Source organism: Nelumbo lutea, chromosome 1, assembly GCF_056320005.1.
Source record: "Nelumbo lutea isolate HS-2025 chromosome 1, American lotus-T2T, whole genome shotgun sequence".
Classification (NCBI taxonomy): domain Eukaryota; kingdom Viridiplantae; phylum Streptophyta; class Magnoliopsida; order Proteales; family Nelumbonaceae; genus Nelumbo; species Nelumbo lutea.
Window position 1 is genome coordinate 84,853,202 of NC_142684.1, and position 14,309 is coordinate 84,867,510.

The following is a 14,309-nucleotide window of genomic DNA, read 5'->3' on the forward strand; positions in this document are numbered from 1 at the left end:
GTCAGAAAATGGGCTATTTTCTCCACCCAAAGAGCATGTCTTTCTGTGCGGGCTGTTGGCTGTTTAGAAGCCTGGCAGCCTGTATTTTCATCTTTTCCCGTTTGTTTGGGAGAATATCTAGCTGCTGAAAGACTGTGCCCCAAAAAGACGCGAGAAGATCGATTCAAGCTTATTTTGGGAAGCTAGAAATCGAGCTGTCGCCTTTTTTTGTCTTGTCTTTGTGCGGAAAGATGTGCCTCCAACCAAACGTGTGGGCTGCCAAGATCTTTATGTAACAGCCCACTACGTCTTTTGGCTGTCAGATCTTCCAGAAGACCTTTCAAAAAAGACTTGCCAAAAGGCACCTAAAATATTGGAACTCCTTGAGGTTCTTTGACCAAAAAGCTAGAAGCCTGTCCATGTTACTGATAAGTACCTCTGTGGACACCTTAAAGATCTTGCTATTATTTATTTATTTATTTATTTCTGCCATAAACTCCAGCACATGATCTAAAGGGACCATCTTCCATAATCTGGATCCTCTCTTATTGAGGCTCCTTATCTGCCATGAGGACGGACTTAGATCCTTGGGGGTCATCCAGTGTACGCCAAAAACTTGTAGGCATGTGACCAGATATTGTAAGAAACCTTGCAGTAAATTAATAAGTGATCAACAGATTCTTCTTCATTACAGAGGCTGCATAGGTTGGTCAATTGTACTCCTTTTGGTTGCAAGGGATCGATGGTGAATTCTGTTCAAGATGCCTGTCCACATGAAGAATATCACTTTTAAAGGAGACTTGTATCTCCAAATCCAACTCCAATCCACTTTGGCTCCTCCCTGCTCTATTAATTTATTATCATAAGATCCAACTGAGAACTGGCCCATCTGTCCTACGGACCATCCTATCTGCTTTTTGGGATTTGGACAGGGGAGGAGGATCTTATTTATCAAGTCCACACCATACATTCTTTCAATAAAGCGGATCCTGTTGTCCATTCCTGGCTTGAATTTGATATATTTGGAAAACTCATGGACTTTCATCACCCCTCTCCATATACCCAAGCCATATGCTGTTCGAGGAATCTCAGTTTGCCAGTCAAGAGCATCGCCCCCATAATTTTCTTATATCAGTTTCCTCCATAGCACTTCCTTTTCAGTGCTGTATCTCCACAGCCATTTTCCCAACAGAGCTTTGTTTAAGGGATTCAAAGACCAGATTCCAACACCACCCCTTTAGTTTGGCATACGCGCCTGGTTCCAAGCCACGAGATAGAACTTCTTTATATCATTTGTGCCATTCCATAGGAAATCTAGTTTCAGCTTCTCCATTTGGTTGATTACTGATGCTGGAGCAGTAAATAAGACAAAATGGATTGGGAGATTTAATAGGGCTCTTTGTATGAGAGTTACCTTCCCTCCTTAGTGATTCTATTCTTTTGGGGAGTTTAAAGATGAGAAGAGCTAAGGGTTCAGAAGGTTGGATTGGTAGTGAGTTACAGGGGAAATTAGAACTCAATACGGCTAAAGGAAGGATCCTTTCTTCAGACCTCTTGTTCCCTATTTATAGAACCGGGGAACTGAACTACGTGCATGAGATGCATATTGCAGAATCTTCTTCACTTTAACGAACACATGGAAAGCAAATTCTGTTAGTTTCTCTCCCATGGACGTTTCTTGGGGACCACAGGGCCTTAGGCCACATTCTTGGAAGCCACTCCAAATGTGATGGGTGTCTGCATGGACATCAGGTACAACCAGTCGTGGTTTCCCTGAGGTGGTCACACGTCTCACCCCGAGTGTGATCCCAAAGCTATAGCAAGGTTTGGTTTAGACTCCATGAGATCAGCACTGGTGATAGTATGAGGTTTTCCCTTACACGAGGTATTTTACAAGACAGCTCTCATGCTGGTGAGGTTGCCTTTCCACTGAGATCCTCTGCTGCCAAACCTCACTTGGTCTGGCGATTCCACACCTTTGTTAACATGATGCTGTGAATGACACCGCAAGGTTACTTTTGATTAGCTCTTTCATCATCATTTTCTCATGGCATCCAGCACAGAGCTACATGGGATATGTTACTCTGCGATATCTTCTTTATATTATATTTCTAATCAGTGTCTCTCTCCAAAGTCCTTAAATATACATCCACATTCTCACTTCATTAGCCGCTCCCATATTTTATTGTATTACTTTGCTATTTATATTATGTTATGAAATATGTCTATTTATATTCATTTGGGAATAACCTCCTTACCTTTTTAGTTAAATATTCAATTATTCTTGAGGAGATTTAAAAAATGCTAGGTTTAACATGCAATTCAATTTTTATTATATATAAGCATTAATGTAATTGACATCAGTGGGTGTAATGTAGTTATAAGTTCATATCATTTGCTCTATTAATAATTTGTCCAGTAAGAACAATACAATTTATACTTTTTTAGTCAAACCTTAATCCGACTTAGACTTGCCACAGTACACATATATCTTATATTATTTTAATATTCATCAGGCACCAGTTTCCATTACATCATTCAATCAGTTTTGTGAATTTTTTAGACTCTTGGGAGAAGTTCTCTTGTTTACAAGTCTGATGCTTTATCTTTTCCTTTTGGCTGTGTTTGGTTTGAAGGAAAACGTAGGGGCCTTGTATAGGTTTCCCTACCTTTTCCTTCAAACCAAAAACAGCTTTAATGTATTTAATACTCACTAGTTTTAAAAGTCTGTCACTCCATGGCTGATGTTCAGAAGTGCCTAATTTTGTGTAGATTTCCCAATCTTTTCCTTCAAACCAAACACAGTTCTATTGTATTCAATTGTCACTAGTTTTAAAAGTCTGTCACTCCATGGCTGATGTTCAGAAGTACATAGTTTTTGCTCTATAATTGTGTTTGAAATGAATGATCATATAAAAACATGTTTGCCTTATATTTCTTCTTTTCTTCTCCTGTACTATGGAGGCAGTGTATTCACATGAAGTTTGCTGGGATTATTCTGACCACCTGACATTGTTTTGCAGACAGGTGTCTATCACATGTGAAGTCTGGACCTGGCTCTGTGCATGGAGGTGCAAATGAGAATGGGGTTTTGAAGGACACAAATTCTTTTGGGTGTCTACATTTCCCCAAGGAGGACTCTTTATTGTTCTCAACTACATCAGAGCCCTCCAAGTTTGTGGACACAAGGCTGGAGGGATCCAAGAAATCAGTGGATTCTCTTTCTGAACTTAAGGAACTAGTAAGCTGCCAGCTATTTGCACTTTGTTGTTTTCTCATTCCCCAATTTAATTTCTTGAAGTTTACAGTGGATTCTCTTACACGATTATTTAGCATTGGAGCAAAGTTTGGCAATGCTTTCCCTGAAGTTGTTTATTACCATGTTTGAATATCAGACTGATTGAGTAGTTAATGAGTTATGAGAACAAATTTAGGGATTAGAAGAAGTAAAGAACAGGTCTGAACAGCTATACAGGAGAAGAAGATGGCGAAAAGAGAAGGTAAGAGAAGAAGGAGTCGAACTAATCTCCATTCTCCTCTAACCCTATTTTATTAAGATCTAAAAATTAGATGATGACAAGAATGCCCTTAAGTGGGCGGCCAGTTTGGCAGTTACATAAGAGAATAAAACAAGAATAAATAACAGGTCCATTAAGTGTGGCCCATCAACAATAAAATAAAGATATTACAAGAGAGGATGTTAGGGCCCATTCGGCCCAGCCTCTTTACACTCCCCCTCAAGCTGAGCATAGATGTCAATCATGCCCAGCTTGCTTATATAGTGTGCCATTTTCCCTCTTGGAACTCCCTTGGTCAAGATATCAGCCAGTTGTTCTTCTGATGTGATGAATGGTAAACAAACTTCTCCTGAAGAGACTCTTTCCCTTATGAAATGCCTATCAACCTCAATGTGCTTAGTTCTGTCATGTTGAATAGGATTATGTGCAATGTTAATAGCAGCTTGGTTGTCACAATAGAGCATCATTGGTTTCTCGTAGTCTACCCCCAATTCCTCTAGAAGGGATCGTAGCCATAGTAATTCTGACACACCATGAGCCATTGCCTTGTATTCTGCTTCAGCTGAGGATCTAGCAACTACTGATTGTTTCTTACTCCTCCAAGACACAATATTCCCAACAACTAGAGCACAATAACCAGAGGTGGACCTTCTGTCATCAATACATCCTGTCCAATCTGCATCAGTGAAGGCTTCAAGCTTCATGTGACCATGCTTAGCAAATAGAATACCTTTTCCTGGAGTACCTTTCAAGTAGCACAGAACCCTTTCTGTAGCAGCTAGATGAGTATTTCTGGGAGAATGCATAAACTGACTAATAACACTTACTGCATAGGAAGTATCTGGCCGAGTCATGCAAATGTATAACAACTTCCCAAGCAGTCTCTGAAACACTCCCTTATCAGACAAAGGTTCACCATCTGTGGCAGAAAGCTTATGATTAGGATCAATGGGAGTGGAGATAGGTTTATCTCCAAGTTTACCAGTTTCAGCAAGATCAATGACATATTTACGCTGAGAGATAAAGATACCATCCTTGGATCGAGCAATTTCAATGCCCAAGAAATAGCGAAGATCTCCTAAATCCTTGATTTCAATTCAGAGTTGAGAAATCCTTTTAGTTTATTGGCCTCTTCAGTGTCATTACCCGTGACCACAATATCATCAACATAAACAATCAAGAAGGTCACTAGAGAATCATTTCTCTTCAAGAATAGTGTATGATTAGATTGAGTTTGAGTGTAGCCAAAGGAAACAAGAGCAGCCCGAAATCTCTCAAACCAAGCCCGAGGAGACTGTTTGAGACCATAAATAGATTTGTGTAGTTTACACACCTTACCTTTCATTTCCTTCCCATACGCTCCTGGAGGTAGAGACATATAGACCTCTTCATGCAGGTCTCCATTCAATAAGGCATTTTTAACATCAAACTGGTGTAGGGGCCAGTCAAAAGTAGTTGCTAGAGATAGTAAAACCCTGACTGAGGTCATCTTAGGTATAGGAGCAAATGTCTCAAGATAGTCAATGCCATACATTTGAGTGTAGCCCCTCAGGAGGAATGCTAAAGAAGGGAGTCAACTCAGCAAGGGTGACATCCCGAGATACAAAGCGGGTGCCACGAACTGGATCAAAACAGCAATAACCCTTCTGTGTGGAAGCATATCCCTGAAAAACATATTTATGAGCCTTAGGTTCAAACTTGTGCCTTTGATGACTATGAATGTGCACATAGCAAGCGCACCGGAAAACACAGAGAGGAAGAGAAAAGATATCCTCATCTGGGAAGGGAAGACTAAAAGGGGTTTTAAAGCCAAGGACCCGGGAGGGCATACGGTTGATTAGAAAAGTAGCAGTAAGAACAACATCTCCCCAAAATTTTATAGGAACATGGGATGCAAATAAGAGGGATTTGGCAACCTCAACCACATGTCTGTTCTTTCTTTCCGCCACCCCGTTTTATTGTGGAGTGTAGGAACAAGAACTTTGATGAATAACCCCAAAATCTTCAAGATAGGTGGAGAGGGTTCTCTTAAAATACTCCTTAGCATTGTTAGAACGGAATATTTTGATACGAGTATTAAACTGGGAGAGGATGAGTTCATGAAATTTTTTCACAATAGCTGGTATTTCATCCCTGGATTTCATGAGATAAATCCAAGTGTAACGCAAATAGTCATTCTTGACAGTATAGCCTGCTAGAATTAAGAGGAAGAAAAGAGAAGAGAAGAAGAGAAGAAGAGAAGAGAAGAGAGGAGGGAAGAAAGAAGGGTTTTGCAATGTAACAGTGCTGGCGACGCCAACCTTTATTTTAATATATATAGGGCGGCAGAAATAACAAGGGAAAAAACCCTTGTGCCCCTGAGTACAATAACAGACATAACAGAAAGAAAAAACGAAAAAAAAGACACTTTAATTATCCAAACAGGCCCTAACATCAACCACTAAATTATTTTAACACTCCCCCTCAAGTTGGAGCATAGATGTCAATCATGCCCAACTTGTCACACAAATCTTTGTGCCACACATGATGGAGAACTTTGGTGAAGATATTTGCAAGTTGTTCTTCTGAGCTGACATATGGTGTACACACTTCTCCACTTTCAAGTTTCTCTCTAATAAAATGCTTGTCGACTTTAGTGTGCTTCGTTCTATCATGCAGAACTGGATTAGTAGCAATATTGATGGCAACTTTATTGTCACAGTAGAGTGACATAGGATTGTTTACTGCGAAACCCAGTTCACCTAACAGATTTCTTATCCACATGATTTCTGCAACCCCATCAGCCATCGCTCTATACTTTGCTTCAGCACTGGATCTAGCCACCACACTTTGTTTTTTGCTTCTCCGTGTGACAAGGTTTCTTCCTATAAAGGCACAATACCCACTGGTAAACTTTCGGTCATTGACTGCTCCTGCCCAATCTGCATCAGTATATATACTTCCACTTTTAAGTGACTGTGTTTCTGGAACAACAAACGAGCTCCAGGAAACTTCTTGAGATATCTCAAGATCCTCTCTGCAGTCTCAAAGTGAGTTGTCCTAGGGGTTGTGCATGAATTGACTAAGGACACCCACTTCATAGGCAATATTAGGCCTGGTCATAGACAAATACAAAAGTCTCCCCACGAGTCTCTGGAACATCTTTACGTCTTTCAAAAACTCTCCCTGACTGTCTCCCAGATGGTGATTAGGTTCAATAGGTGAATCAAATGGTTTTACCTCCAACTTGCCTGTATCTTCTAGTAGATCTAGTACATACTTCCGTTGGGAAATAAAGATGCCATTGTGAGAGCAGGCAACTTCAATTCCAAGAAAGTATCGTAAGGGGCCTAGATCCTTCACCTCAAATTTAGTGGTTAAGAATTGTTTCAGTCTCCGGATTTCAGCCTCCCAATCTCCTGTGATCACTATGTCATCCACATACACAATAAGGGTTGCAATTTTACCTTCACCTCTTTTCACAAATAGAGTATGATCTGGCTGGCATTGTTTGAACCCCATCTGTTGAATTGCTAAATGAAACTTACTGAACCGATCCCGAGGTGATTGTTTCAACCCATATAGAGATTTTTTTAACCTGCACACCTTTTGTTCACTGTCTTTGGCACAGAACCCTGGGGGTCGGGTCATGTACACTTCCTCTTCCAAGTCACCCTTCAAGAAAGCATTTTTGATGTCCAATTGGTGAAGATCCAGTCAAGATTTGCTGGTAAGGAAAGAAGAATCCTGATATAGTTCATCTTGGCTTCTAGAGCAAATGTCTCTACATAGTCCACTCCATATACCTGTGTGAAGCCTCTTGCTACTAGTCTAGCCTTGTACCTTTCAACAGTTCCATCAGCCTTATGTTTCACTGTGAACACCCACTTGCACCCCATTGTTTCCTTCCCTTCAGGAAGGCCTACCAACTCCCAAGTGCCATTTTTGTGTAAAGCATCAATTTCTTCCTGCATTGCATCTGCCCATTCAAGTTTTGACAAAGCTTCTGCCACAGTCTTAGGAACGGGAACACTATCCACAGAAGAGAGAAAGGCATGGTACGACGACGAAACATGCTCATAGGACACACAATTAGAGATATGATGATTAGTGGTACAAGACCTAACACCCTTCCTCTTAGCAATAGGAATATTAAGATCATTGGTGACAGGTGAATCAACATTTAAAGGAGCAGATATATTAATGGGAACAAGTGTACTTGGCTGATGAGACGGATCTGCCTCGGGTGAATCCGATGATGTTGGTTGCATAGTGTCAGGCTCCACGGCTCTTGAACTCTGCTGGCTCTTATGGTGACGATGAAAAATTCGGAATGGAGGAGGATCGAGTAAAGGAGGTAGTTGAATTTGAGTCGTCGCCTGTTTCTCCTCAACCCTACTCTCCCCTTGAGGAGAAACCGAGAAAAAATGTTGATTCTCAAAGAATGAAACATCAATGGAAACATAGTACTTGCGAGCAATGGGATCATAGCAACGATACCCCTTTTGAGATAAAGGGTAACCAAGAAAAACACACGGAATAACCCGATGATCAAGCTTACCACGAGTAGGGGACAAGTTATGGACAAAACAACGACACCAAAAAGCACGCATTGGAATGGTGGGCAGCGGGGCTGTAGGGAACAAGAGCTGATGTGGGGTCTTATACTCTAGTAGCTGAGAGGGCGTGCGATTGATGATATATGTCGCACACAAGACTACATCCATCCAGAACTGTTTTGGCACATTCATATGAATCAACAAGCCACGAGCAACTTCGAGAAGGCGACGGTTCTTCTGTTCAGCCACACCATTTTGTTGGGGTGTCTTGGCACAAGAGCTTCACTGAAGTGACCCACACGAAGAAAAAAACTTCGTGAGATCACTATGGAAATATTTCTTCGCATTGTCCGACTGGAAGATATGGATTTCCGTTTGGAACTGAGTGAACACCATGCGTTGAAATCTTTCACAATTTGTGGCACTTCATCTCGAGATCGCATAGGGTAAACCTAAGTGTATTTAGAATAATCATCAATCAAGGTAACGAAGTACTTATAGCCAGCCGCAGTAGGTAGGGTAACTGGGCCCCAAACATCAGAATAAACAATATGAAATGGAAATTCAGATCTTGTATTTCGTAAAGGAAAAGAACTTCTACAATGCTTATTCAACTGACAAGTTTGACACTGTAACTAACTCACTGACAAGGACTCAAAAAACTTTGGAAACATAACTTTTAACGACTCAAAAGAAAGATGACCTAAACAACTATGCCATAAATAGGCTTGACTCTCACTTGACGAACTTGTGAACTCTGTCGCCACTAGACCGACATTATTCTCCAACACGTAGAGGCCATCCACCATGCTTCCTCTACCAATCGTCTTCCCCGAGGTCAAATCCTGAAACACACATGAAGACGGAAAAAAAATAACTGAGCAGTTCAAGGAGTGAGTCAGACTACTAATAGATGGCAAATTAATAGGTAACTTCGGAACGTGCAGTACATTAGGGAGAGTAAGGCTAAGTGGGAGAGGTATGGTGCCTCGGCCAGCTATGGTAGAAAAAGAACCATCAGCCAGTCTTACCTTATCTCTCCCAGAGAGAAGGTTATTGGTCTGAAACAAATTAGACTTACCGGTCATGTGATTTGAGGCTCCAGAGTAAATAATCCAAGGAGAATCAGTAGTATGAGATGACACATGGAAGGTTGTGGAATTACCTGATGTAGACGCAAATGAGGTAGGAGTAGGCCCAAAATCCATCTGGCGGAGAGTCCTACCATACAATTCCAAATGTTCACGGAAGGAGTTGATAATATCTTCTTTAGGGTTAGAACTGGGATGTCTCTCCTGAGTTACCCAAGGACTAGTCTCTGTCGATGCCATATTAGCTGAGTTTTACCTTTTTTTATTCTGCTGGCCTAGTTTCTTGCCCTGATCAGGTGTTGACTTCTTACCCAAATCCTGTGCCCATTTAGTTTTTCCATGGAGATCCCAACATGTATCTTTCGTGTGTCGTGTCTTCTAGTAGCGAGTGTACCAAAACTTGCTCTTATCATCTGATTTTTTCTGAGTGTCACCCTTTTTAAAACCACCTCCGACATTTGTATATGAGTTTCCCCGGACAACTAGGGCAACTGACTCCCCTTCTACACCATTCATCACACTTCTTCTGCTTTCTTCTGATTGTACCAAGGCATACACCTCCTGAACTGAAGGGATAGGAAATCCATCATATGGACGCCCAAGATTGCGGAATAAAGGGGGCGAATTTCGAAAAAAATTTCCTACCTTCTTCCAACTGGGAATCATATTCCCTAAATTTAGAATACTTTATTCAAGGATCCTACTTGAACCAAAAGAAAATCAGATTTGACCCTGCGCAGATGAACAAAAAATGTTCTGCCAAGATCTGCGCAGATTGCTTTCTTTTTTTTCTAGAAATGGTTTCTTGTTAAGGGCGTTTGATCTGAAATTAATTTTGTTAAATCCAAAAATTTATTTAGAATTGTTCTTTATTTATTTTTGATTTAATGGATTGTTCGAACCTGGAGATCGCAGTGCAGATTTGGCGCAGATAGTCTGCGCACCCTTTTTTTCTTCCTTTTATTATTATTCGGTCTATAAATATTTTTATTTTTATTTTTCTAGACTGAATGTATAGGATTTGATCAAGAATGTAATTAATTAATAGAAATAGGATTTTTGTTTTTTTGTTTTATTTATTTTCTTGATTAAAGAAGAAGGAAGAAGATGGCGAAGTGACACTTTTCTTGGGAACGACTGCATGTAGATATTTTCACTAAGATCTCCATTCAGAAACGCGGTTTTGACATCCATCTACCAAATCTCATAATCATGGTATGCTGCTACAGCTAGCAGGGTCCTAATGGATTTAAGCATGGCCACAGGCGAAAAGGTTTCCTCATAATCGATGCCCTCTTTCTGAGTGTACCCTTTCGCCACCAAACGAGCTTTGAAGGTCTCAACCCTACCATCGGGGCCCTTCTTCCTCTTGTAAATCCATTTGCAACCGATTGCTTTTACCCCGGAGGGCGGATCTACTAGAGTCCAAACTCCATTGGTCTCCATTGAGTCCATCTCTGCTCTCATGGCCTCCACCCACTTCTGGGAATCTATGTCCAACATAGCTTCCGCGTAAGTCACGGGATCCTCCTCACTAGTCAAGGTTTCCACCAGGTAACTATCCTAGTCATAACCATAACGGACTAGTGGCCTGGATACCCGAGTGGATCTTCTAGGTTGGTCACTACCTGGAACTTGTGGGACATCTCCCACTGCTCCTGAGCTCTCCTCATCAAGAATGATTTCCTGACGATGGGTGTCCAGGATGTAATCGGTCTCCAAGAACTGGGCATTTCGACTGCAGAACACTTTCTACTCACTTGGGTCATAGAAAAGGTAACCTACAGAGCCTTTCGGGTAGCCTACAAATAGGCAACAACTGGTCTTGGATTCCAACTTGTCTGCACTCGTTCTTTTAACGTGTGCTGGACAACCCCAAATCTTCAAGTGTCTGACACTTGGTTTCTTTCCGGTCCAAAGTTCATATGGAGTGTTCGGAACCGATTTGGTTGGAACCTGATTCAGCACGTAAATCGCAGTCTCTAATGCGTAACCCCAAAAGGATGTGGGTAACTCTGAGTGTATGAGAAGTGACCGGACCATATCCAATAAGGTCTTATTTCCTCCTCTCTGAAACACCGTTAAGTTGTAGTGTAGCAGGAGGAGCTAATTGTGATACTATCCCATTGTCCTTTAAGTAGTCCCTGAACTCGTCAGAGAGATATTCGCCACCTCGATCAGATCGAAGGGCTTGAATTTCTCTCCCCAACTGTTTCTCGACCTCTTGTCTAAACTCTTTGAACTTTTCAAAGGATTCAGATTTGTGTCTCATTAGGTACACGTAACCATATCGTGAGAAATCATCTGTGAAGGTGATGAAATACACCTGTTGATTCCGTGTCCTAACCCTCAGGGGACCACATACATCAGTATGTACTAGGTCAAGTGTGCCTGTACCTCTTTCAGGCTTACCGTCAAATGGCCGTTTCGTCATCTTGCCTTGTAGGCAAGGCTTACAGGTGGGAAGATCTTCTACAATTAGAAAATCCAAAGGACCATCCTTTACCAACCTTGTGATTCGGTCAACACTGATGTGGCCAAGTCGGTAATGCCACAGACACGTGGGATTAACTCTATCATGGGCTCTCTTCTTGGGGATTTCAGCCGACGTAGTTTCAGTTATGTTAGTTTCTAGAGAAGGATGTAGAACATAGAGACCGTTCTCCAGTTCCCCGTATGCGATGAATCTGTTATTTCTTTTAATAGTAATCGTATTACTAAAGAAGACAGAATAACCATCTGCACACAGTTTTGAAACAGAAATCAAATTTCTTCTTAAGTTTTGTACATAAAGACAATCTTTGAGTACAAATTTTCCTTCTCTAAAATTTAACTCCACGGTTCCTATTGCCGCAGTTGCAACAGTTGCAATAGTCCCCAAGTAGAGAGTGACTTCTCCTTCACTCAGCCTTCTGCTTACCTTGAACCCCTGCAGTGAGTTACACGCATGAGTTGAAGCCCCGGAGTCAAAATACCAGGACACAAAAGCTACCAATAAATTGGTTTCTATAACACAAGTTTCGAAATTACCTTTCTTGGATTCCAGGTAGGCAGGGCAATTCCTCTTCCAGTGGCGGTCTTTTTGCAGAAGTGACAGGCATCTGATGCTTTGTCTTTCTTCTGCCTTTTGCTCTTAGTGGCTTTCTTCTGAGGCTTCTTTGCCTTCCTCTTTCTCTTGCCCGTTTTGCTAGCTTCAACAAGCATAGCTACAGGTTCATCCTTTTTAATCAGTTCTTCAGCTCTTTGCAACATATTGCTGAGCTCTTGCAAGCTGACATTCAGCTTGTTCATGTTATAGTTCATGATGAACGGATTAAAGGAAGGAGGCAAAGAATTAAGGATAGCATCTATCTGGGTTGCGAGGTCCAGCCCGGATCCAAGAGCCTCTAGTTCGTTGATGTAACCCATCATCCGAAGACAATGGTCGTGAACTTGTTGGCCCTTGGACATTTGAGTGGTCATGAACTGTTTCAAGACCTTTTGCCGAGAAGAACGATTCTGCTCTTCATACATCGTCCTCAGGCTGTCCAATATGTCCTTGGCAAGTTCGATCTGATCGAACTGCCTCTGTATTGGGTTGTCCAAGGAGGCGATGATGTAACACCGGGCTAGGGAGTTTTTCTCCTCCCATTCCTGATAGTCTCTCCTTCGGGCCTCAGAAGCCCTGTCTCCCGGACGCTCCGGGGCAGGATTCTTTGCCACTTTGTCTAGCTTTTCTGAAGCTAGGACCAGCATAAGGTTCCTTTACCAGTCGGTGTAGTTTGGGCCCTTAAGCTTGTTATCATCAAGAAGCTTTGCAAAAGATCCGTTTGCCATTTTCTGATAAAAGAGCAAACATCAGTCCACAACCCAATTTGATTCATGTTCATTTCATAGATTTGGATTTTAATCTACGATCCATTTCCATTTATTCATCTCTGAGATTTCCCTCCTTTCTCAGTGACGGAGACTACAGGTTGTCTCTGGAAATGTGGGAAATCACATAGGGTGCATGGAGCCAACTGTTTCAGCTGCATAACCCCACCACCTTTCTGTGAAGGATCACATCCACTCATCATATGAGTTTTCCCTTTGGCCTCTGTCAGACAAGGTTCAGAGCCGTTTTCAGGTAAACCTTTCTGTCCAGTGAGTGCTTACCCATCATATTCGTGAACGCTAAGGTACCGTGAGAGAGTTCCCATTTTCTGGAGAAGCCTCTCCCACATTGGTCTATGACGCCCCTATCATCTTATGAAACACTCAGACAAGCCCAACAGCAAATGGATAACCCATTTTCTGGTGCGTTTCCTCATTACTGAAGGACCCATCCTTATGCTAATGATGGAAGGCCTTTAGAGAGTTCATCATATGAATCTCCCTATCACTTGCACTCATATTAGCTGGAGGGAACATATTATTACGCCCTAGTTTGATTTAGTTCAAACCAAAGTGGCTCCCACTGACTTTCATAAAGCCAGATTTCGGTGGGCCTTAAATCGGCTAGGGTTCCGCACGTAACCTCTTAATGAGGTGTGGGGCCCACCACTGAGGGAGGTCATCCAATGACCAAAAGGGACACCATGGCAATGATGTGCATTCAGCCATGGTGTGCGCAAGAGCCACTGTCGAATGAGCATGGGCCAAGTACTTATGGCCCATGTACGCAGCACATCACACATCCATACATCTCATGTATGGATAAATTGGTCCAATCAATTAATTATTTGTAAGGCCCATTGGAAGCCTGTTAAAATCTATAATATTAACCATTAATATTATCTAGGTATATGGGCTGAATTAGGACTACCCAGTTCGGCCCATATAGCTTTATCCTTTAAAGTGGGCTTTTTGCAGTTTTAACTATTTAAAACTGGGCCTTTACAGGTTGGGCCGAATTAACCATTTAAATAATATCAATCCTCAGGCCCATTAGTGGAAAAAATTAGGGCCGACTTTCAGCCTTGATTAAACCCTGAATTGGTCCAAACAGTTTGAACCAATCTTGGTTCGAATGGGTCTAGGGTTTGATTTTTAATTAAATCCTTAATTCAAGAAAATAATTTGAAATTAAATAACTGGAAAAAGAAAAACAAAAATCAGTCAATCAGGGCTGTTCGCACACTCCATCCTGCAAAATAGAGGTTAGATCACAGATTGCAGTTTCTCAAACTGCAAATCGCAGATATCGAATCTCCCATCTGCGA

At 41.6% G+C, this 14,309-nt stretch overlaps 1 pseudogene across 1 annotated transcript in view; it reads left to right on the forward strand.

Moving 5' to 3' along the window:
* The window catches only part of LOC148875824 (RNA polymerase II C-terminal domain phosphatase-like 1), a 41,311-nt pseudogene that overhangs the window by 18,587 nt on the left and 8,415 nt on the right, over positions 1 to 14,309 (forward strand). Inside the window, exon 12 of the transcript XR_016105259.1 lies at positions 3,003 to 3,220. The product of XR_016105259.1 is annotated as an RNA polymerase II C-terminal domain phosphatase-like 1 (transcript). The remainder of the gene's footprint in view (positions 1 to 3,002; positions 3,221 to 14,309) is intronic.